We start from the raw sequence: 25,516 nt of genomic DNA, 5'->3' as shown, positions 1-25,516 counted from the left end.
TTTCTTATTGGTCACACCTACTATTAGGTTCAGAAAGCTGATAAAAGCGACTAAAGTGGTTCCATTTTCAGGTTTTCTAACTTACGGATATCATTCAGAAAAACAAAAGTCACAGTTCATGTATTGGGATAGAAGTTGTATAACTCTTTTGGAAGTAGAGTATTTATCGATTTTTTAAGTACGTAGAGCAAACTTATTTGAACTTTTTTTATTAAAAGGCTGTATATATTCAGATACTTATTCATAAAGGCTTTATATACAAAGTACCAGGATGCTTGGATTGGGACCTCATTATCAATCATTTATTACCAACATTACCATCTAAGTACTTAATCATGAGAGATAATCGTGTCACTTTATTAAATAGCTGTATTGTACAAACTGTTTTTCACTAGTTTTTTGTAATCGAAAATCATTCTGCGTGTCATAGTGGGTATTATTGACTGTATATTTGGGGTTTGTTAACAGTTTTTGTGTGTGCGAAGTGTTTTAGATTATGAAAATTGCCCTCTGTTGTTGGTGAAAAGAATTCAGTAAGTGTTAGATGTGGCCAATCAGACTGTTTTTAGTTTAAAGGTCTATTTCCTCCATCTGATAATGATTGAATGTTGTTTGTCAGATTGAAACATAGTGGTAAACAAATAAAATTGTTTCCCAAACTTTCTTAAACCTTCCAATCGTCACGATTATCCTTTCTGAGTGTTAAAATAAGGCAATTAGAGTTCCTGGGCTTATTCTAGTGAGATTGTTTGATTACCCAAGATTGAACTATGATCTGATTAAATCTATTAGGTTTTTTAGACGGAAGGATAAATTTAATTTTAAAGTATACTTAAGATATTTTAATATTGTATTTCCAAGTTTCCCTAAGGTAGTTTTTAACCTTACCTCTGACATATTTCGTAGATATTTCTAAATAATTTCGTGGACTCCATCTACTCTTTAGGTCACGGTTTATTCATTTTTTCGAAATACCGGTGTTCATAAGTTGAAAGGACATAACGTAATATAAACTTTTTATCAAAGCTCTGAAAGACAAAAAATTATTGGATAACTGTTCAGGTTCATCTTGATAGTTATCGAAGTGCAGATCTAAAGGTAAAGTTTGAAGATGGTCTTCGTCATAGACTTACATCAGCTGTATAAGCCAAGGGAAATGGTACTGTTTCAGATTAGCTTGAGATACATCAGGGTACAATGTCTAAGAATATATATCAAACCGACTTCGGAATACTCAAGCTTGTGACTATTAGAGACAGCCATAATCAACTTACAGCCTGCACAAATCTGTGTTAGCTCAAGCTTACATGCCACATTAGTATGAAGAGGTAAAATCGATTAGATGAATAGCTAAGAAGTCTGAACAATGTGGCGACAATTACATTGAGAACGAATAATTGTTCAGAATATGATTTGAGGAAACTTAATGAAGATATACACATGGAAGAACATTGAAACTCAAGATCTATATGGGGCTATAACGTGATTGCAACTGTACCCCTCTGAGCGGTCCTCTGGCGCACATCACTCAGCTTCTTCTGCCACGGATTAGCATTGTCGTATAGTCCTTAACCAGGTAATCTGGGTTTCCAAATATGACACTCCAAAAGTCAACGATTTCATAGGCTGATGCCGCTTTTCAGCTTGGATGCCACGGGCTTTCCTTCAACTTAGCCCTACTGCAATCAATATTGCACGTTGAGGTAGGCGATGACTGAACCTTAGTCATTTGAACCCTAAAGCTATATACGGTGGTCCAGACTAACCTAACCTGTATTGTTGCATAATAATCCTCATCTTACTTCCGTAGTTCTCCGAAACAGTCTTCATTTGGCTGAAATCTTAGGTCATTGATTTTCACCATAAATTTAGAAAACTATTTCAAAGCTAATCGCGAATGTGCTTATTGTAATTCTTTTAACAGTTGGATTTTTAAATCATATTTTTCAGGATGAAACGTTTTTCTACTCATTAAAGTGTCATGATGTGGTTAGGCCCATTTGCCAATTAGATATTCTCTAACTTTTTGACTGTCAGAAGTACTTTTCAGTTCAAATTTGCACACTTTTCAGTTTGATATGTTAATATATGAATATATTAATTAGCTTTTGTGGTAAGACGTTTAAAGCAAAATTCTTACTTAAATAAAGCTGTTGTTACCCGGAAGTTGTGAAGCAGTAATTTGTTAATTAGCAATTCTTTGTAAATTCAGCACTCGTTAATGAAAAGTGATCCTTTTTTCTAGGTCTTGTGAACTTTATGCAATTCAGTCTGGCGTTTTTCACATGCAATACATAAAACACTGTTATTCCTTTAAATTATAGATGATCATTTTTTAAAATACTGTTCCTGATAATTTGGATTAAGTTGACTTTTTTATTGTGTCTCACAACAGAATTTCACATTTGAAAAAAGTCAAGTCAATTGTTATCGGTCAAATAGAAAATTCCGAGTACAGTAATAGAAATATGCTTTTATAATGAAATGAAAACTAATTATTAGTATTATTAGGCAGTTTGGTTAGAATTTGTGGGGATCACTTAAACATAAACTATTTAATTCTTATTAAACTCTCTGGAGTCTCCAATTTATCACGAAATATAATAATTTTAGAGTTCTCTACTATTTAACGTTTCAAATGTACATTGTTAAGGGTTCTGTTCTAGAAAACAAAACAGGACTAAATTTCTATGGTTAAGAATGATTTTGTACTTTCTGATGAATATCGTAACCCTAAATGCCTAACAATGAACATCATGAGGACTCTTATAAACTACATTTTGATCCTTGTATAGTTGAGAGGAAACGGATATTCTATACCAAACTGAATCATATACTTCATTGCGATGATTTTTCTCAAATAAACATATTTCATTTTCAAGTAAATTTGATGTTAAATTAGTTTTTATAATTCACTTATTATACTGACTCAACAAATGATCACTCTCTTTTTTCTTTCGTTAGATCAGTTTTCTAAACATCAGATAGTTTTCTACTCAGGAAACTAAGATGACATATTAGTCTGGATGATAAACAGACATTTTCTAATTGTGTTTATACTTATTAATTTACTATCAGTATAAGGAGTTGTGGAGATTGTAGTATTTTCACAATTGACTTTACTAGTCGATTTAAACCAGGAAGTCACATACTAGGACGAAACGGCCGTCCAGTGCTTCTAAGTTTTCACTGGTGATCTAACTTAGATCGACATGTGAATTCAGCTGTGAAAATTAACTGTCAGTTGAATTTCTAGCGAAAAACAACAAAATTTTGAGATTTGCTTCATATCATGACCTCATGTAATGATAAATTTCATACTGCTTTTTTTGTTATTCACTAGCGTGGGATAACTGATCAGTCACATTTATCTAGTCTTTTTTTCTGCTGATCGAATGCTATCAACTAAATCACAATTTGGACGCAAGTCTAAGTGTTTATGCTCCACAAGTTAGTGCATTTGATATTATTTCTTCAGCTGACATGTACATGTTGCATACTATTTTGCTATTTTTAAAAGTTTAAATGAAATTGCTAGATTAAGGGAAAATATGGGAATTATAGTTGGTCAACATGTTCCCATCATGATATCCACCTGTGCTCTGGGGATTATAACTTAATTTAATAGGCTAATACAACTTAAAATTTGTCATGTGAAATTTTTTACTTAAACTAAGAATAGCTTAGGGATTCAATAAAAAGACAATTCGAGGAAACAAATTCATAACTTTATTCAACTAGAAAGATAACTAAATATTCTTCTAAACTTTTTAAGTATCGAATTGAAAAACTTTCTTTAATGCCACTTTCAATTATCAATCAATCAGTAGGCAAACGTAAAATAAATGTGAGTGAGAGAAACTAGTGAAATTAAAAGACAAGTACCTAACTTTTTAATAATACATATACATTGAATATCGTTTCGATTTGTACCAGGCGTACCTGAGGATACTGCAGATCAAAAAATCTATTTTTTAAAACACTCTTTTCAGTGCTTCATTTTCTACTCATGCATGATAATAAAATCTTTCAAAAAATATTTTTTGGGATAAAGTAACGTGTAAAATCCGATTTTAGTTAGTCCTTAAAAAACCAACCGATGAGTAAAATAAAAATTTTGAAGTGAATTTCATTACTCTGTATTTTATGGAAGATTTTATTCTTATAGGACACTACTGACTAGTGATTTTCAATTTTTTCTAGGAAAACCGTAAGATTTAATAAAAAAAACTTCTATGCTAATTGGAAATGCAGTCTACCAGGAAAAGTTAAAAAAAAATTAAACCAATTTTTAAAATAACTGGATTTTAGTTTGGAGTGAAATTAAATGCGCTTACCAGTCTATTTGAGATTCGTCGTTTGAATGAACCCGTGCTTAAATATTGATGTTCACAGTGGGACTAAAGCCCAGTACTTTTCGCTTCAAACTCCATAATTTCGTATACTGGGCTCCTGAACTCAGTTTGCCAGTAGCTTGTCAGCGTCCATAATGTTTAAATCATTATTAGTAAGTGCTTAAACTACACCTTTTTTGACCTTGTGAACTAAGCTCTGACTGGTCTTTGTTAGAACAAATGAATCTCTTATGAATTACCTCTGTATAGTCATTCTATCACAGGGCTTTCAAAAAGATGGGTTATAGCTCTCAAAGGTTATGGATTCGAATCTCGAAGTGAAAATTAGCACCGAGATGCAGTTACATACAGCTGAAGAGTCTGAAACAGAAGTGGACAGGCTGAATTCCACTGCTAGCCACAGACACTTTTAAAAAAACCTGTGACATAATGGAACAGGACGCACATATATCAGCAAAAGTAAATCGGAATTCAGCCGTAAATATTAACAGTAGTATAGTCTATACGTTTACTAATAATGCTACAATTTCAGCAAGTTTATAACATTTCAATAGAAGGTAACACCAAGATAGTTTAGCAGTATAGAAATATGTTTGAGATAATATTGTATCAGTCAAACATTTCTAGAGTCAGTAAACAATACCATACTCTCAAGGCCATATCCTACTTCAACGTATAAAACGTGTATTTATTTTAAAAATTCTCATGTACCGAATTCGTTGTATTAATGACACATAGTAGTAAACAATCTGTGTATCTATGACAAATGAGTCATTATTCATTGTGTATATTTCTTTTGTTCTAGTTTTCATATAAATTACAATATTTATTTCTTGATACTGAATGGATTTCAGACAGTTTGACAATATTTCCTCCCCCCCCTAGTGTTTTTCCCCTTATATGACCCATTACAATAGTCATTATTCACCTAATAACAGAGTAACCACTTTTTAAACATAGCAACTGGACACGACAATGTATTCTTACTTTGAGTTTTCCTCCTTGTTATCAGAGCTTTTGTCCTGCACATACACCAACAAGCTTTATTCCAACTTGTCTCGTTTATTTATGAACTTATAGAGTTTTTCAATGTTTATCCTTGTTTTCTCTTACATTTTTTTCCTTGATTGTCTACCTATGGGCTGTTTGTTTCTATGGTACATACATCACCTTTAATAAGTTTCTATAAATATATTTCCACTTTTTATTATAATCCTCTGATTTTTCTGCCCGTTATAATTCTCACTTTTGAATTTTTTGTCAGAAAAACGTCTTCTGTGAAAGTTTGTCACTTTGACATCTGTATTACTAAATGTACTTAGTTGTTAGCATTGTAAACTGTATCGAAAACCAATACTGCCCCTACAATATGAAGAAACAATTGGATTTTTCCCAACTAACAAATTATTCAAAATATGCATATGTTTGAGATAACTGAGGTGAAATAGGGACCATGTGAAGCTATAAATTTTAAGTGCTTTAATTTTTGTCAGTACTGAAGTTTCGATTCTTTTTTGTACAATACCTTGTCTTGAAGTGCTGATTCATAAGTCTAAGTGGAAATAGATAAGCAGGCAAATTCATGTAACATACTATTATAGTAAACACCTTGACGTGGAGCAATGACTTAGTGGTTGAAAATAATTATTCGTAACTAATAAGTTGCAGGTAAGCAGAGATGGATAGTGGCTAGCAGTGGAATCCAGGACGCGCGTTTCGTCCTATTTGGGGCTCGTCAGCTGGATGTACCTGCATCTCAGAGTTGATGTTCACTCTGGGACTCGAACCCAATACCCTCGCTTCAAACGCCATCGTGTTATCCACTCGGCCACTGAGTCCTGATAGCCACTTGCCACTTGCCAATTAAAGACTGACCAGTTGCAGTCCTAAACACATCGATGGGAAGATTCAAACAAACAATACTAAGTGAATTTAATAAGTTGCAGGTTGAATTTTCATTCTATCAAATTTGGTTTGAACAGTTTGATTATACATAAAACATATTTTGTGAATCAGATATATGATGAACTTTAACTACTCATTTCACATTCTGTTCTATAAAAAAGATTCAAACAACATGGTGTACAGATGTTGAATTAATTTTACTGTTGAGTGGTTCTCTTATTCATATATGATCATAATTTATATATACTACTCATTTCCCTAGTCTTGTTTTAAATACAAATAGTTCTTGCATGATATTCTTTTAATATTTACTGAAAATGAACTCTCTTTGTAACATTTTTCTTGAAGTATATTTCTTAAAAATCCTTTATCTTAACTTTGTTAAGTGCTAGTTATTTTATATTATATAGGATAAATGCTAATCGATGTATTTAGTATAAAAAGGTGTATGATGAAGAATTTCATTTCAATTTAGGTAAACTATTTGAGAATTTAGGAATAATATATTTGTAAAATCTCAGCGAGTGAATTTGAAGTAAATCCAACGTTTCGCCTGATAAGGAATTCCTTGAAGAAGCTTGGATCAACTCGGCGCTCAAATACTATGTAACAATTTGCTCTAATTTAGACGAAAGTTCTTATATATTTGAGAACTCTTTTTAATCATACAATAATAAGAATGTGAATGCTCACTTCTAAAAATACTAGTTTTAACTATTAAGCACAATCTGTAAATTATTATTTCTAGTTATCTAACACTGATTTTTATGAAAATTATTAATGGAAATTCAGTTTCTCTGATTATTAAGAGTTATTTCATGAATCGATATTATGCAGTATAGGTGTGATTGTCCGAAATAGATTAATTCATACCATACGATCCTTTAGTTAAATCTAATTTAAGGCAATCTTATAATGAACCATTGTCAATTGTATATTCTTAATCTATTCCTTTGCTGAATGTATTCGGACACTACTGTTTAATATTCTGTTTTTCTTATTTGTCCATATATAAAATAAATCTAAACTACCTGTCTAACCGCCGACCTGAAGTATATATATATATATATCTAAATATTATTTCTCTGATAAGCAAAATAAATATTTGAATGATCTACTTATGATTATGTATGTGTGTATATACTTTTTTTTACGTAAACAATATGTAAACTATATACCTCCATTCAATACCTACATATAATCAGACATAAAGTTTACTTTAGAAATAAAATATACATTTATGCTTGATGACTCATTTTTCTTGTTTTTTCTCTCGCTTTTATTTCTTTTCTATTCATTTCCTTTTTGTTTTATATCAGATTTTTAATGATAAATCAAATAAAATATAATTATTTCATATTTGACTAATAATGATAATAATACTGCTTAGGAACATGGATTTATGTATTACTTCCATTATTATAATCGTGATGGAGATTCATTGAATTGAATGAGTATTACTCGTCTTGTCTCGATTTCACCATTACGTTAATGTATATTTTTAGCCTGTAAATCTTCAATTATGTATATTAATCATTACCCTAGAAACTATTATTATTATCATATGTGAAAAGTTTCATATAGATTAAAAAATTATACTTTCTGTACTTTTATTCAAACGGTTTAATGTTAATTATTACAATAAACACATATGTTAAACAACCAGATGATATTTTACACCCCATTGTCGAAATCTGTTGTCATAGATCTTAGGTATTCAGATTGATGGGTTAATTTTTTTCCTATACAATATATTACAGTGCAAATAAAACTCAAGTTTTTCATAAGAGAATTACAGATTGATTTATTTTGAACTAATCAACAACTTATTTAGTAAATCTGATTATATATTTTTTCGGGATTTTAATAATAAATTGTTAATACCTTGAAAAAGCTTGGACCAGATTGCCAGGCGAAACGTTGGATTTACTTCAAATTCATTCACTGAGATTTTACAAATACAATATTCCTATTTAATGTCTTACAACAACTCGGCTCTCAAATACTGTGAAACTATTCGCTCTAATTTAGACGAAAGTTCTTATAAATTGTTTTATATTTTTATAATCAGAAAAAATGAAATACAATTGAATTATTTTCAAAATATTTTTTTTGGGAAAACAAACAATATTTATCAAGATTAATTTTTACAAAGAATGTAAACAATAATGAGATTCATTTAGTATTCTTTGTTTGAATCTTCCTATTGATGTTAGGACTACAACTGATCAGTTTCTTATTAGCATATGTGCATACTGTGCGTAATGCCTCGATATAGCCTTAAACTTCACCCCATTGCACAAGCAAATGGCTATCAGGATTCAGTAGTCGAGTGGATAACGCGATGGCGTTTGAAACGAAAGGTACTTGGTTTGAGTCCCGGAGTGAACATCAACTCTGGGATACAGGTACATCCAGCTGACGAGTCCCGAATAGGACGAAACGCGCGTCCTGGATTTCACTGCTAGCCACTATACATCTGTGCTTATAATAATGAGATTGATTGCAAAATTGTAGATATAACTAATACTTTTTTTCCATCCAGCATACAACGACAAGTTCAGCAATTGCCTGATTTTGTGTCTATTGCATATATGATAGTAGACAAAAAAAGCCACTGGTTGAATTTGAAGAGTTTATGATAACATCTATGGCTTCTAATATATTTAACAAAATAGTAATCAGTTCAGTACTTCATATTACTTCTGATAGAAGTTTCAGCCAAGTTACACGTTATCAACTTATTTAGTGTACACTAAAAAAAGATAGTAGCGCACTTCTTACTATACATAATACGAATATTTTAAGTGACATGATATTTGATGATTGAAGATAATGACAGTATGTTTACTAGATGTTACTTTCTAGAAAATATATGCAACACATATGTATATTGACCAGTTTTTTTTGAGCTACCGCAATACAGCATTAACTGAAATCTACTATGTACAATGATCAATGAATTAAAACTACAGTTTATAGAATTTTTAAATCAACTTCTCATATATCTCAGTTTATTTTTAATCACCTCCGAGTTATCATTAAATCGCTGTTAAAATTTCTTGAGAACCGCTACACCGTTATTTATTAAATTGGCCATTATTTGGCCATTATTTTCGAAAACCTCATAAAAATTCATGTCAAATGTAATTTTATTAAAGAAACACAACTATTCTGAGAATTATGTCGGACAGAATAAATAACATTTTCAACCTGTTAGTTTTTTTAAATTTCTGTTTCGAAAAATGACTACTTATTCATTAGGTACTTTGTAATAGCTACACTAATACCAATGACTATAACCATAACAACTATTTTCTATGCTTCCGGAATGGGTGTGTAATTTAAATGGATAAAAAGCAATTTTAAGTACATCACTGACTTAATTATATCGTCTACTTATCCACCAACTTGACCATAACAGACTTCACTATTTCATTTCTTCTCTTTTCACCTAAATCTTCTTGTGTATATTTTACAACATTGAAGGTAAAATATCTTTAGAATAATGAGGCACTCATAAAATATTTAAATTTAAAGGTTTCATTATTTTTAAATGGGAATTTTAACAATAAAATCTTTTTCTCTCGCTTTATGTAGGTAGATAACATAAACATTTAAAAATATCCCTAGTTTATCTTATAAATTGGTTTCTTCAACCAAAGTAAACATTCATAAGTATGTTGAAATTTTATACGCCTTATTGCTTTATCTACAAGTTAATTCAACTGAGTATATATATATATATATATATATATATATATAGTGCATCCTGAAACACTGGCCAATAACGCCCTTTTTGCATTTTCTTAGGTTTATAGTGTACTGCTTTACTTTGTGGTGGAAATATTAGTCGAAAATATTATTTGTTGAGAATTGTGTATTGCAAGGTTATGACACATTGTTTTATATAAAGACTAACTGTGAACAGTGCGGGATTTATTGGAAAGTATCAAATTAAATATTGTATTGACTAATTGCTGATGTTATACTATATTAGTTTTCTTTAAACGTTTGGTTTTGACTCTGAATATATAAAAATTAACAGCACGTCGTAAATGCATTATTCGAAACCTACACTATTATTCGTAATTTTATAAACCCATAAAAAATAGTAAGACCCTTGTTATATATTCAATATCTTCTTCGTTATGTAAGTTTATCTTTTTTATTCAGTTTACGTAAAATGTAGCATAACTGAGCAACAAGAATAGAATGTACTCCACACAAAATAAAATTTGAATATGAGCTAGAATACTGATTGGGCTTCTAAAACAAAGTAGGTAGTTTTATTACACGGGCTTTCTCTCAATCATTAACCCAAAGTTTTGATTAACTAGTTCTTAGAGCGTGAAAGCAGTGAGTGGGAATCCATTAGCATAGGGTGCGAACAAAACCGCATAGAAAATTATAAGTGGAGGGTAATTTCCTCATCTTCGATCGTACTCAACATTAGGAATTTGATATTAAATTATCATACATCCACTGCAGTGATAAAAATTCACACATAAAATGAAACATTACAATATTTCGTTTTCGAAAATAACGTCAAGCTAACAGATAGCACAGTTTTTTCTCAAGAAATATTTTCTGAAATCTCACCAGTTTTTTCGGTCAGATGTTGGACCAGTTTTGTAATGTAAATGAACAAGCTTGTGTGTTCAATCGCAGTTTCGTGTTTAATTGTCATGGCACTAATATTTGAAAAAGAACTTATTAATGTAGATCATTCTTATGTATCCATATTTATTCGTAGATGTTATGGTTCTTTTTTCAAGCATATGAGTTATTTGCCTGATTTTTTATGAATAATTTATGCATGATTTTTCTGAAGTGAGATAAGTGTACACATAATCGTACTAGATGAATTCATAATATTTCTACAGGGTTACTTCATTTGTTTATACTGAAAACTGAAGTAAATTGGTATGCTTTTGGCTGTATTATTTATGACTTTAGTAATAACAGTAATAACAAAATAGTCCATTTATCGTGAACAACACAGAACTTCTGCACCACTCAGCAGTATCGGCAAATTGTATCACAGATTGCCTGTGATTATTGAAGTGAACATTCAGAGCTGCAGGGTCATCTATTTTAAGCATACATTAGTTTTTGATAGGGACAAATGACAGAGAAGGTGAGATTGTCCTTCTCTGGTATAAATTCAATGGATTGCTTTAATTCAACAATGACAAATTTAATAAATCTAGGATAATCTATATCACAATATACAAAATATCTGATTAGTTTTGTTATATATATATATATATATGTATATATATTATTTGTAAGATGGTCACTCTTTTGTTTCGAAATTATTGTATAATAAGAAACATGATCTAAGTTTCTATAAAAATATTTTTCATGCAGTTTTCTGAGGTTCCAATTGTTCACAGCTGGAAATTTTTCTCACTTTTCGTCTCTATATTGTGTTTACAACATGTTTTTATTCCATACCGTTTGTCCTCGAAGTTGAGTTTATAGAAACTCAATATGTCCATAGGAATTTCACCATCTTAGATCTACTAATATTGTGACTTGAATATATAACACACATTCATGTTGAACTGTTTGACGTTTAAATTTCAGTTGTTCTATTAGGGATGTTAGTAAACTGCTGAAGACAATTACCACGTTGTAGAACTTTATTCCTTTTATTTGAACGTCAGTTATACTTACAATTTTATTTTGACCTTAAATTATGCATTTTTTTATATTGCGTATTTCTCGCCAGTCTCTACTGAAATATTCAGTCATATTGTACATTTATGCAATTATATCACTATAGTTTCATTGACTGATTAAGTCTGAAGCCTTATAAATACTGGTATTTATAAGTGATTTATAAATATAATAGAAGGAATATTCTCTGGACATTTCCCATTGATCTTCTGATGGGATTTGTTTAAAATCCTTATTTGCTTTACTACAGTTTGACATTCCATGTGCTTGTTTGAAAACTTTCAACACAGTCGATTTCTTATATTTGTTTCCTAGACTTTAAAATAGTGAATTTTTATTGCTGAGGAACATTTATACGACAATTTCATACAAGTTATAACAGTATAAAGTGAATAAACCACGGAAATCAAAACATAAGCATATTATTTATAATTTACTGAGGAAAATATTGTATGCAATTATACTTGATAGTTATTTAGTTAATCTTGTACCTCATAGAATGTCAATTAGACTAAAACTACTGTTTTGTCTGTACGTATCACTTTTACCAAAATAGCATAATTGATAAAGAATTCAGTCTTACAGACACTAATTCTCCTCACCTTTTCTTACTTCAAGTATTCTGTCAAAGTTGGTTTGTGATATGTTTTTATAAAAAAAAAGTATAAGTCCTCTATCAGTCAACTTATTATCATATTTCGATTTTACAAAATAACAAAATTGATTAGAAAATATCACTGTGATCATTTCTTAATGTTATTTTATCTGTCAACCAAAACTGTGATGCACTTCATTATGTGAATACTATATATATATATTCTTGTTTGTATTTACTGTACTGTTTTTCTTCCTATGTAAAGAACTTACTTTTCTCATATTTTAATGGCGGGTTCACATACAGATAGATATTTAATGGGTTTTTTGAAGATCCCTTTTACTGATTCAAAGTTTATCTTCATCCATTTGAAATATACACATCTTTCTAATCTGCATTTTTTACTTGTGTAGTGGTTAGAAAAGACATTAAAAAAACAAAGGTTATTTTTAAGGACAAGATGTTCCCCCTCCTCCAAGGTTATCTACAATATAGGTAGTTATGCACAAAAAGAAGCAAAACGTCTAAACAGTTTTTTTATGATCCATTTTGTGTCTGTTTATTTCATATAGATAATTTCCAGATTTTAGATAAAGATATGTAAATTTTAAGGTGTGAAAAATCCAGGAGGTGTAAAAAAATTTATGTCAAAATTGTTAGACATAAAATCATCCTAAATGAATGTTAGTTTCAGAAGTTTTGAACAAAAATACGTTTATTTGTCAATAAATTTGCTGATACAAATAAATTTGCTTGTGATAATCTATACAGAAAATTACAGATTGAATCTATTTTGGACAAATATATTATGTTCTTGCAGTACTAGACGTCAGAAGTTTCATACAGCTTTTATGATACTTTCTTATTGACATTCTTTTTTTATTTAAAACTGATGAGTTCATTTCATCAAGTCATTCAACAATTAAGAGTGTAAAGATTAATTTTGGTAGATTTCTAATGAGTCCTTATTTTCGAATTATCTTAATGTGTATGGGTGAAATATCAAGATTATTAAATTTCACTATGTTTTTTCAACATTTATCTTTCAACCACTAGGTAGAAAATGTTATTCTCTAACTGTAACTTATCTAAAAATGACTAACGTTATATATCACAAAAAGATGAAAAATTGCTATCATTAAATATCATTGTTATAGTCTTATGTCTTACCACGTTCATTAGTAAATTGATTAGTTATTAATGATCAATCTCATGTTCTACTTGTTCTCGGTGATAATCAGTTTACGTTGGCTATATTAGTAATCTTTTTATTTACAATATTAGGCTACGTAGATTCAAATCTCACGGAAAGTATTAGTTCCACAAAGGCTATGGATAAAGATTGATGAAAGGTGTCTACTAGCACAAGATAGGCGTTCATGATTTCTTACAGATCGTCTTTAACCACGCAGCATATCCTTAATAAAATACGTTATCTTTTAAATTTATCAAGCTAAATAACAAATAGGCCATGATGAAGATTACTGAAATGTTTCATATAGATATTAAGTGATTCCTTTTGTTTATGTTAATAAATTTCAAAGTTAAAATAATGTCTTATTAAATATAAACACTTTCAAATTGTTTATTATGTATAATTATTAATATATAGCAGTAATATAGTATCACAGGTTCATAATTCATCAGGAAAATGTTTAGCTTTATTTGTGGAAAAGATTTTCTTGACTATAACGATAGTGTACAATTTAGTAATATGTCCATTTTGTGGTACATTCACATGACATTTATTAAAGAAATATTGAATATTTAATAGGTAAAAGAAAAAATACATTTTTTAAAACATTTTATGCTTGTTGCCAGTTTTATTTCTAACCTTTTTCTCCGAGTTAAAATGTTTATTCACGAGTTCGTTTTTCATTTATCCAGAAAATTAATTCTAGCTGATTGATAGTTTTAACTGAGAATGAAACGAACTTGTTTACATATTTTGCTACTTTTCCCTTTAATAGTAATATACTATTGAAATTAATTCTTTTAAATAATGTAAGTTACTATTTACCACTGTTTCATGTGTTTGATGAATTACTCAACACTTCCCTTTGCATTATTTTTTTTTAAATTCTACAGAAAATCGCCTAATTTTATTGTTTGCTTTTCATATTATATCGACATAAACCCTTTCTTATATTTTATAGAAAGCAATTTTATTTTCTGGATGTAATTATAAGGTACAAGCCAACCGTTAGTAAATACTTCGCCTTTAGATTGATAATGTATATTTTATGAATCTATTTAATTGCCTCAATGTTCATTAGGTATGTAAAGTTGCAATCATTTACACTCTGATACGATGATTTGCAGTTTACTTCTGAGTATCAGTCAGTGTGAGGATATTAGGTCATTATTTTCAATGAAGTTCACTCTTCAGTAATTTCGATAAAACACATGAGAAGTTTGTTGATGATTTAAAATGGAGTCGAATCCCTATATATTATAAAAAAACTCTATATAGACGAAAATATAAAATCTATTCCTAAAGACAGTAAGAACAGAGTTACGTAAAAGCAATCCTGAGAAAATTTTTAATTTACCACAAGACTACTCATCAGTGAACTTTAACTTAAGTGATTTTTAAGTTACTGATTAAGAATATCTTAAGTACTGCCCTATATCAATCCAGTTAGTATTTAAGAGAACTACCTTAAACTCGAAACACTTACCAATGTTAATAATAAATTTAGTATGCGGTTGACAGGGAAATAAAAAGTGAGGGTTTCATCTTATTTGGAATATATCAGCATCACAGTATCGCTGTTCACATTGCGACTTGACCACAGTACATTTCGCTCCAAACACTCCACTAGTTATTTACTGAGCTGCCGATTTCAAATAACCACCAAAAACTGAGCACCAAATTATTTCTTTCACTTTTCAGAGTGAGTTGTATGGAAGGGCTTTCATTATTGAATTAAGACTTACCACTATCTAGAATCTATTAAGCACTGATGAATATTGTGAAGCTTGTAAGCCTAACCATTAAGATACCACAAAGCCATCATAAATCGTATTTAAGTTCGATTTATTTACTTTAAATCATGTATTAAAATTCGAAGTGTTTTTTAGTCTACCATAACAGACGTTCGCAATACTTTTATAGCATACCCATGTTCGCTTACCGTGCACGTAAGCTTCTAACAGTGAAACGACTTTTTATTTCCTTAGACTGAAATATATTTTTCCGTCAAGTAAACCTCCTTTTTAGGGTTTTCGAAGAGTGACTAGTTAATAGTAAATAAGTTTATATTTACTCACTACTCAGAAGATTTAAAAAATTTGCAAGATTTATTCCCTTATGAGATAGTTAAAAGAAATAAATAATTTTCACGAGTTAAAACATAAAAGTGATATCTTACTAATTAAAGCGTCTAACCGCTGAGATGCAGATTTGCAACCTTCTCCGCATAAAATGAATAATATAATACATTCCTAACTCATACTTACTACAGGTTTGACCCAAAGCAGGACATAGTTGCGGAATTCACTGATGCTTACCTACAGCAGAGTTTCATTTTGATATAAAGCGGATATTACTGAGTTATGCTCTCAGGTTTGTATATAAGCTAGTTGAGAGAAACATGTATTTAATCACATAAAACTGATTTTTTCACCTACAAAGAATTGATTTTCCAGTGATTTATTATTCAGTGTTATCTTTTCATTTGTCTTGCTGTTTATAGAGTTTTTTTATGTCTATCTAATAAGACTGAAATTAGTTAGTGTTAATTTTATTACCTCTATAGCCAGTGTTCGTTTTTATCAAACTACATATATATTTTATATTTTACTCATTCTGAATAAAAGCCGATATTTCTTCATAATGTATGAAGTTGTTGAATATACAGATGAACTAAAGTATATAAGGTGGCTATAAATATTGTTCATATACATATATGGTCATTGTACTCGTCAAACACTTTCATCTCAATAACCAGTAATATACATTGCATAATTTATGAGATTCTATTACATTACTTTAACAAGGATTTTTTTCACAAAGCTTATAAAGCCTAGTCTACGGTACATTTCTAACTTATTATTGAATGGTATTAAGGAATATCTAGTACAACATATCATATACTCTTCGTTTTATTACCACCAATAAATTGACGCTTGATTGTAACCACTTGAAAGCGGTTGGCTAGAGAATTTTGAACTAAATGAAACTCATATTTTCTATTCCACTGGTAAATGATACAAAATATGTCTACATATATATGAATTATTTATTTTAATATTATATGTAATTTATCACTTTTAATTTGATCTCCCACAAACAAATTTAGTTTACCAAAACTATGGTGAGTTAATAGGAATCTATGATAATTTTAATTATTTGCTAAATCATTAAGAATACACAATCAGTCATAGAAATATTATCAGTCCAAGCTTTAATATCTAATATATACATAAATTAGTCATCATGTTATTGATATTCAGTTCAAACTATTTATCATTATTCATAATGCCTTGATGCTTCGTTAATTTCACCGGATTAAGCTATTTGACTGAATAACTAAGTATAATCAACTTTATTTAAACAAAGCTATGCAAATAAATGCAGTTTTTAATCATAGATTTCTATATGCAGTATAGTGTGGTATGTATTTATTTGTATTCGTTTCATACATACTGAATATTCCTATTATATTCACCTTGTTATAATGACTAACATGAACAAATGAGTTCGATTGCTTTTGTCACATAAATTAAATAAATAAATACCGTTCAACAAATCCCTCACCATACTATTGAATGTGGAGTAAAAAGATTTTTTGCTTAATCTTTTGTAATGGTTGTTTACTTGGTAAGAAACGACATCATTGTAGGAATTAACGCTTATGTTTGTTTAAGATAATACAGAGGATAAGAAGACTTTTTCAAATGAATTTGATGACTTTACTGAAAATCAAACCATTGTAATTCAGTTTAAGTGTTAAATGATAGTATTAATTTAGAAAAAGCCGACTTGCAGATCGATTTCGTGACGGAATAATGTCAATTAAAGAACTATCGTAAAGCAGAAAACCATGAAAAGTTACTTAATACTACATTTGAATCACTCAGTGTTTTATGCACAGTTCCGATACCAATATACATTAGGACATGATTTTTAAGTCCTAATCAGCCGATAATATTTTCAGACCAACTCGTATTCAAACTTTCTCCAGGTTTAAGTGCTACTTTGTTCTACCTTAATGATTATAGAATCATGTTATAATTATCCACGAATGTGACCACACTAGCCGTACGAACTTTGTAGAATAAATTTTACATTGTTGGATTCTGATAACTTTGAATAGGATGAGAGATGGCATTATGCACTGACTACAACTAAAGAATAATTGGAAATCGGGTAACTTTGAACAGAAATTTCGTTTTCTCGCTTTGAAATGACTCATTAGATCACAAGTAGCTTCCCGCTTTTACTAGATACTTGTCTGAAATCAGTTGCTGTTTCAAACGACCTCTAAACCTAACTTCCTTCTTATTTTGAATGCATCTGGTTTGTTGTTGTGACTTTTTATTTTTCATGCAGTTATTTCTCTGAGATGATCAGTGAATGTTTTTAAGCCAGTAGAATTCAATTAATTATAGACATCGTTTTACTGGTCCCATCTGTCAATTATATTTTTATGACAGTCATTCAGTCTTAATTCATTTAGGTTAGCTTTTTTTCAAATGCCAGATGGCTAATGCTACTCATTATTAAAAGATGATCCGGTATCTTGAGTCTTTTTTTGTTTTGTTATCTCAATTGTTCTGTAAATGTATGGATAAAATAGAACATTTTGTCAATAACTGTCTAGTAGCTAAGGCGTTTGTTTGATTCCTTGACCTTATTATCATTTTGAATAAAATACAGATGACCAAACATTTTACACTTATTAAATTTTCGTTTAACCTTTTCGTTAAAAATAAACAGATCGTTTCCGTCATGAACTATTTAAAATCGAGGAGAATATAATAGTTGTTTCATCCTGGAACTGATTTCCAGAAACAACTAGTAGAATAATATTAAAATGCTCAGTAACGAATGACTTAAAAATCTATGACCAAAATTAAACGTGGCATTTCTCCAACTACCTGAATCCCAAAAATGTGAATTATCGGATTTCCATTTACATATTTAGACATAATAAGGTTCACATGAGACTGAAAGGCCTTGTGTTTGATCATTGAGTGTTTCACATATGTTCGATATTGTGAAGCTTTGCTGTATTTCGCTGTTTGCAGTGACTCTCTAGCTAATGCTAGTTCATGGTGAAAATCATCATCAAATAGCATCAATTTGTTCAAAATCCTAATCAAACAAGGTAACTTTTGTCAGCGAAAATTCATCAGTTTTCAGAGCTTGTAACATTGAAATAAGACTAGTTTAAAGTTATTTTAATTTAGTTTTATAAAGGATTCTAAGCTATTTTGGTAGGGTTTTGACCAATCGTTCAAAACTACACTTCAACTACTTTCGAATAAAACAATCGAATGTAATCTTAACTTATAACAAACCAAAGTGGATAGAGCTATTCCCATCTTCTGAGATGTATTATATAAAAGTTTTCTCGCTATGAAATAGGAAAACAACAAATATAAGCAATAGAAGGATTGAAATGAGTAATGTTTTGCTGAATTAATAAAAACAACCAGCACTTTCATGTTAAGGTAGACTAATTGTGCCAACTGTCATTCTAATGTATAGTGTAATATTTTATCATTCCTATTTGCTTCCGCTTGATTTTTAGTATCGATAAGAATATAATAATTGAAACTTCTGTTTAGAATTTTGTTTGTACTCATGCAGTGACCGATATTGACAGAAAATCTTATTCTCAGTAATACACTTTTTTAACCCACAAAGCTGATATAAAAATGATATCACATATAAAACATTCAGTCAGTTGTTTGTGAGAATGCTTTTAAAACTAATTCACAGAATGTATAATTATGATTTCAGTTACAATATCTATAATCATTATTGTTATTAATATAGATGAGTAGAACCTTTTTTCTTTGAAACAGTGACCTATGGAAAATATTACACATGACCACACCCAGACACTCAAATTCCCATTTTATAAAGGATTTTTTTCTAGTCGGTTAAACGCAATAGTATTTTGCTTTGTTAAATGGTTACATGAATGGTTTGAATTTCATATCACGAACTATAATTGACCCTAGAAAACTTTATGTTCGCGTTGATTTCATAACACACTGTATTCACCTTTGACCTTTCACCTTTATGTAGCACTTTACTTTTTCTATTCGTGTGTGCAACAAGTGTATTAGGAATACTTTAAAACGTAATTAGAGGTCGCCCTTAAATGAGGCAAGTTTACGGCTTCTGCTGAAAAATAGGTCATGTGGTCTTCAAACTAAATCACACATTTTACCGTTAGACTAATATCTAACATCACCATTTCACGAAGTATGTTTACTTAAATGAAACTCAGAACCCAGGACCAGGAATAGATTAAGGACCGTTTTTCTTTGGTCATAAACCTTCTTGAAAAAAACCAATTAAGTCTAGATTGATTTCACGTTTTTACATAACTTCAAAATTTTTTTTATACCTCTACTGAAAGTATCTTAACCTGCACAGTAATAGCTATATACAAGGGGGTTCAAATTACTAGTGTAATAAGTATAGGGAAAATATATTTGTTGAATAGCAAGCCATCAGTAGGTTTCAAGCACTATAGTAAGTAAAATGGTCTTATTTAAATCTAATTTGAGGAATTTTCAATAAATACTCGTCCAAATCACTGATAATAAAATGATTAGCTCGTCGAAGATTTTCATTTCCATTCCAAATGAACAAAAGAAGTATTAAAACTTAAGAATAAGTGATAATTTGCCGTAGTTCTGTACATTCAACAGCCATGACCTTTTAGCTCATTTGGTTCATAAAATCATAACAGTTAAAGCTCAATATATTATGTTTTCTAGATAATAAAATGGATATGAATTTAATTGAGACCTTAACGTTCTAGGCTCAATTCATTATGACATGTGAATGCACATGGTAGAGAAGCTTGAATGTAAGTCACAAAACGTACTCTGTGCTTCGATCTTCTCAATAGTTCTATGACTTTTATCCGTCCTCAAAGACAAATTATATTCACATGTTATTTATTGACTTAGCTAAATAAATGGATAAATTCTATGTGGATTATATTGATATTCCTGTTTTAGTAAAATCTCTTTTTTATTATTTGTACCTGTTTAAAATCTGTTTTTTCGAAATAAAGCTCAGGTTAACCAATTTTTTTATTTTGACTGATTGTTTTGTCTGTTTTAAACATGAGGTAAAAAAATTGAATGTCTTTTATTGCAATATATTATATCCTAAGGCTAACCATTTCAATGTTAAAGACAAATAGTCAACTTAAAATGTGTTTTCTTTCTCATTTCTTATGTGTATCCTCTTCATTTTCTTTGTGTATAGACTATCATAATATGGGATGTGATATCTTGATTATTTTGATGAATCAAGAATAATCTATTCATATTACAAGATGAACATAATTCTTTATTAGGGCGTTTCATTTTCAGAATATTGCTTTATCTTATCTTAAACAAAACTATTACTCATATAAAACATATTAAACAAGGTTAAGTAGCATTAATCGTTTCCCTAAAGTACATTTCGTCCATATACATCAGACATCTAGAGTTTCTTGCAAAAAAGTTAGTATACAAATTCATTTTAAAACAAGTCTAAAAATCCTCTCATCCATCAAATAATAAAAATCTTTCTCAGTTAATTTATAGTTTGGTTTTCTTTTAAATTTATCATTCAATTGTTTATTAAGTCAATCAAAGCAATTAATCAAAATTAAATTACAAATTAAAAAAAAACAATCACTCTCTTTTTTTTCTAACCAATACATTATAAGTATTTACAGTTGAATTAATTTAATGAATACGGTAAGATATGTGATAAACAAATACACTCATATACATAAATATACCGACTTTCTCAATTTATTCTTCCCCAATTAATTTCATCATTATAAACCTTAATTCTACAATTACGCGTCTATATATTCACTGTGTTCATTCAACTAGAATGTACCGTCTGGTTATGTATATATATCCGTTTTATAGTGAATAACTTCGTAGAATTGTATAAAATGGTAGTGTAACAAAAATATTTAAAGTAGTAGTTCATGATACTATTTCCTTTCGTGAAATAACATTTTCGTAGTTTATATTATTTCTCCTATATCTACCTTTCTTCTCGAATAGAAGACTGTATGTACACACAGAAATAAAAAGGTTACGGATGCATGCATTAGTTTCCGATTATGGTATATGTTTTCTTCTTATTTTACTCAGATCTATTCCATTCAGATCTACTTGTTTATAATGAAACATGAAATCATGTTTTTGTTTTATGTCATTGTAATTCTTTGTTTTAACCGGGACAAATATATTCTTTAAAACGGAAAGAATGATTCTTGCCTCTATTATTTGCCAAATTTATATTGTTATTCAGTGATTACTTTCAAGAATTTTAAAGTTTTACATGTCTAAGATTTCTATCAACTAACTTTAAAGTATGTGAACACAATTCATTATTCACATGGCTTTGTAAAATGCATGATAAACTAAATACTACCGAATAAGACTAGCCATTATTTGGATAATTCTTTCTATCTCTTTCTTTTGACAGAAAAAGATGAAATTGCATTAGGTGTAAATTGTTTCTGTTTACAGAGTCATTGGCTGTTGGTTAGATCTGTGTTGGTAGATGCAAACTGCAGACTAGTTGGTGTCCACGAGATTATCAAGATAAATAGTTAGTGACGTTGGGTGACATAACTTAGAATTATTCAAAGGGACGTAATGTATTAGCCATCGGTCTCTCCATAAGCTCTGAGTTTAAAGGTTATTTTGTGCTGTTTTTTTCCGTGAATGATTTTATTTTTCTCGGAAGATCACCTCTATGTTTAAATAGTTTTATAATCGCTAATCCTACAACCACTGATTTTTTTCTTTGGTATTCATGTCACTGTACTGACAGTGTGCTTTGACATGGACCACTGGATATGTATCAATTTCTATGTTGCTTTAGACATACTGGATGCAATAATGTTAAATTCAAGTCCAATAGATGATCTCCATGATACATATATATATATATATGGATATATATATATATGGCAATGTTTTTCATTTCTGTTAAAATTTCTTCCGCGATATTCGATGTTAATAGCATTTTTACCTCAAAAACTTTGTATAATTTAAAATTACTTATTAATGTCACGGAAAGTAAAATTGTGACTTTTGTGTAAATATTCATCTAATCACAAGCTGCTTCATAGACTGAAATTTATCACATCAGTATGAACGCTGATCTTGACATTTTAGTCATCAAACTCATGAGTTTCAGCAATTTCTTATTGACATCATTAGCCGATCTAGGTTAGATGACCATTGAAGACATGGAGGGACTGGATGACCATTTCATCCTAGTTTGGGACTCGTCAGGGGCACGCATCGACGACCCTGAAGGTGGGTATGGAACACAGGACCATTGGTCTCGCAAATGAATGCTCAACTTTTAAACTGCTCAGCTGGGATCCATTGGTACATAATTGTAACTTCAATCTATTCATGCTACTGAGCGACCATCTTCCATTGTCTTCAGTGAGGAACTTCCCTATACCCAAAAATGACTGAACTTCATTAATTACGGATTCTCACTACAATTTCGGGGATTTCCGCTCATAAATTTGAAGCGTTATTATTCGATCGCTATAGACTTTAGTCATTTTATGTTCTTATTGGTATAACAGTTTTAACTATTATTCTAGTTAGCTTTTATGAATTGTACTATATTAAGTTAATTCAGCGTTAATTTTCAAATAAGCAGTAATTCTTCAGTGGATTCATTTCAACAACTTAAAAATTTGTAAATATTTATTCCAGTTTTCTTCAAACTGGTATGTACAGAAGTATTATCGTGAAAGATGTTTATATGAATACAATTCTTTGTGAAATCTTACTATGGAAGATTTTCATTGTATAACAGGTTATTATTATCATTTGACCAAAGATAAAACTTCTGAAGAGCTAATTTTATGGTTTTATACCTAATGAAATATTGTATACACTAGATTTATTCACTTTGATAGCACAAAAAATTCTAATATGAATTTATAGACTAAATAAACAAAACTTTTTAACTATTTAAACTTTTATTACATAACTAACAAACTTAATATTGAAATAAAATTGTTCTTCTTACAAAATCTATATTATGGTTAGTTACATAATTTATCATCTATTCCAATAAAAAAGAGTTTTTCATTTCATTTACTGATTATTCATTCAAACAACTGATTAGGTAAATAATTATCTTTATTTTATTCCTTATCTATAATCTAGATTCAAGGGTTTGTTTATATGTTGAGTGCACTCTTAGAATGAACAAAAAAAGGTTTGTTTATTATATGGAAAAATTATCATTGTTCCCCCTTCTTGTTTTATTTAATTTATCATAAAATTTTATTCATTCATGAAAATTTTTAACTACACTATGACACTTATCCAATATGTATAGTTCATTTGATTAAATATCAGAATTAACCGTGAAGTACTTCTAATGTAAAGAAAGGAATGATGATAGAGAAATTTTTTGAATGGAAATTATTATCTATTTATGATGACAAGTAAACTGCGCCATATGAAACTATGGTTTTTCGATTATTCTTCCAAACATTAAACTAATTTGTTATTTTTTCAATAAGTCATAAATGTACACATCAAGAATTTTATACAGGAATCAGGAAATAAAGAGAATAAACAAATTTTCTCATTAGAACCTGGTGAATGTTAAAGTGATTTCAATACAGTATTCTCTAACTTTCGAAGTAGTTTCAGTTTTAGCTAAAAGTTTTTCTTAAGGTATATTATTTAAGGACTTCGTTTTGCTTTGAGGTACCGAATAAAGACTAATCTAACAAGTTTAATCTCAAATCTTTCCAAAATTCAAGGATTATTAAGGATGACATTTAAGTCGGTCGAAAATGGATACACTTCAAATAAATTCGAAAATTCATCTTTGAAGGATTTAATTCGTGAAGTGATTAAGTGGGTCGCTTTTTGAATATTATTTTATGGTTGAAGGACATTTGTATTTTAAAGTGTGGGTATGTATTTTCTTCAAGGTGACAGATAAACCATAAACAATACTGAATGAATTTAAACTTCACCCCATCGCACAAGCAAGTGGCTATCAGGACTCAGTGGCCGAGTGGATAACGCGATGGCGTTTGAAGCGAGGGTACTGGGTTCGAGTCCCAGAGTGGACATCAACTCTGAGATGCAGGTACATCCAGCTGACGAGTCCCAAATAGGACGAAACGTGCGTCCTTGATTCCACTGCTAGCTACTATCCATCTCTGCTTACCATGCTTGTGAATTAAGGCTATATTGAGGCAATACGCACAGTATGCACATATGCCAATAAGAGACTGACCAGTTGCAGTCCTAACAAATCGACGGGAAGATTCAAACAAACAATACTGAATGAACATAATTTTGCTTTATTTGTTGTATACACACTGAGTGTTGTGTAAATTATCAGTCAATGAAACCACCAGTTTTATTGGAGTAATGGAGATGATCTGTAGCTCAAATAGATACTTGCAAGTCTATTTTGTTTCCAAGGCTGAGTGCTTCAATTGAGAATCTTTAACTGTCGTTATCGATAACGTCGTTAGCGCTCACACAAACATAAATACAGGTATTAGTTGTATTATGTACATATACCAGTATCCACTAATTAGATTTGCATGGAAATCACTGGAAATGACCGTTTGCAATCCTATTTGGTGGGGGATTTCTGGAGCAGTTGCGCAATTTTCCACAATTCAGGTCTCGCGGGAATTCGAATCCAGATATTTCCTGTAGTTCTAGTGAGAAGTAGTGGACCGGTGGAGTTCAACCA

General features: G+C 30.0%; 1 protein-coding gene and 1 non-coding gene across 2 annotated transcripts in view; both read left to right on the top strand.

Annotated features, from left to right (window-relative positions):
- Smp_129840 (hypothetical protein) overlaps positions 1–25,516 on the top strand; it is a gene marked incomplete at both ends in the record, with an annotated part of 94,541 nt that overhangs the window by 35,267 nt on the left and 33,758 nt on the right. The gene's annotated exons all lie outside the window — the stretch shown is intronic.
- Positions 24,807–24,877, top strand: Smp_tRNA_02111_Pseudo_TTG.1.1. Its single transcript has one exon. It is a non-coding gene (tRNA).

The sequence above is a fragment of the Schistosoma mansoni genome, chromosome 1, assembly GCF_000237925.1.
Source record: "Schistosoma mansoni strain Puerto Rico chromosome 1, complete genome".
Taxonomy (NCBI): Eukaryota; Metazoa; Platyhelminthes; class Trematoda; order Strigeidida; family Schistosomatidae; genus Schistosoma; species Schistosoma mansoni.
The sequence above is the reverse complement of the archived record's forward strand: the minus strand, read 5'-3'. Positions and strand labels throughout refer to the sequence as shown.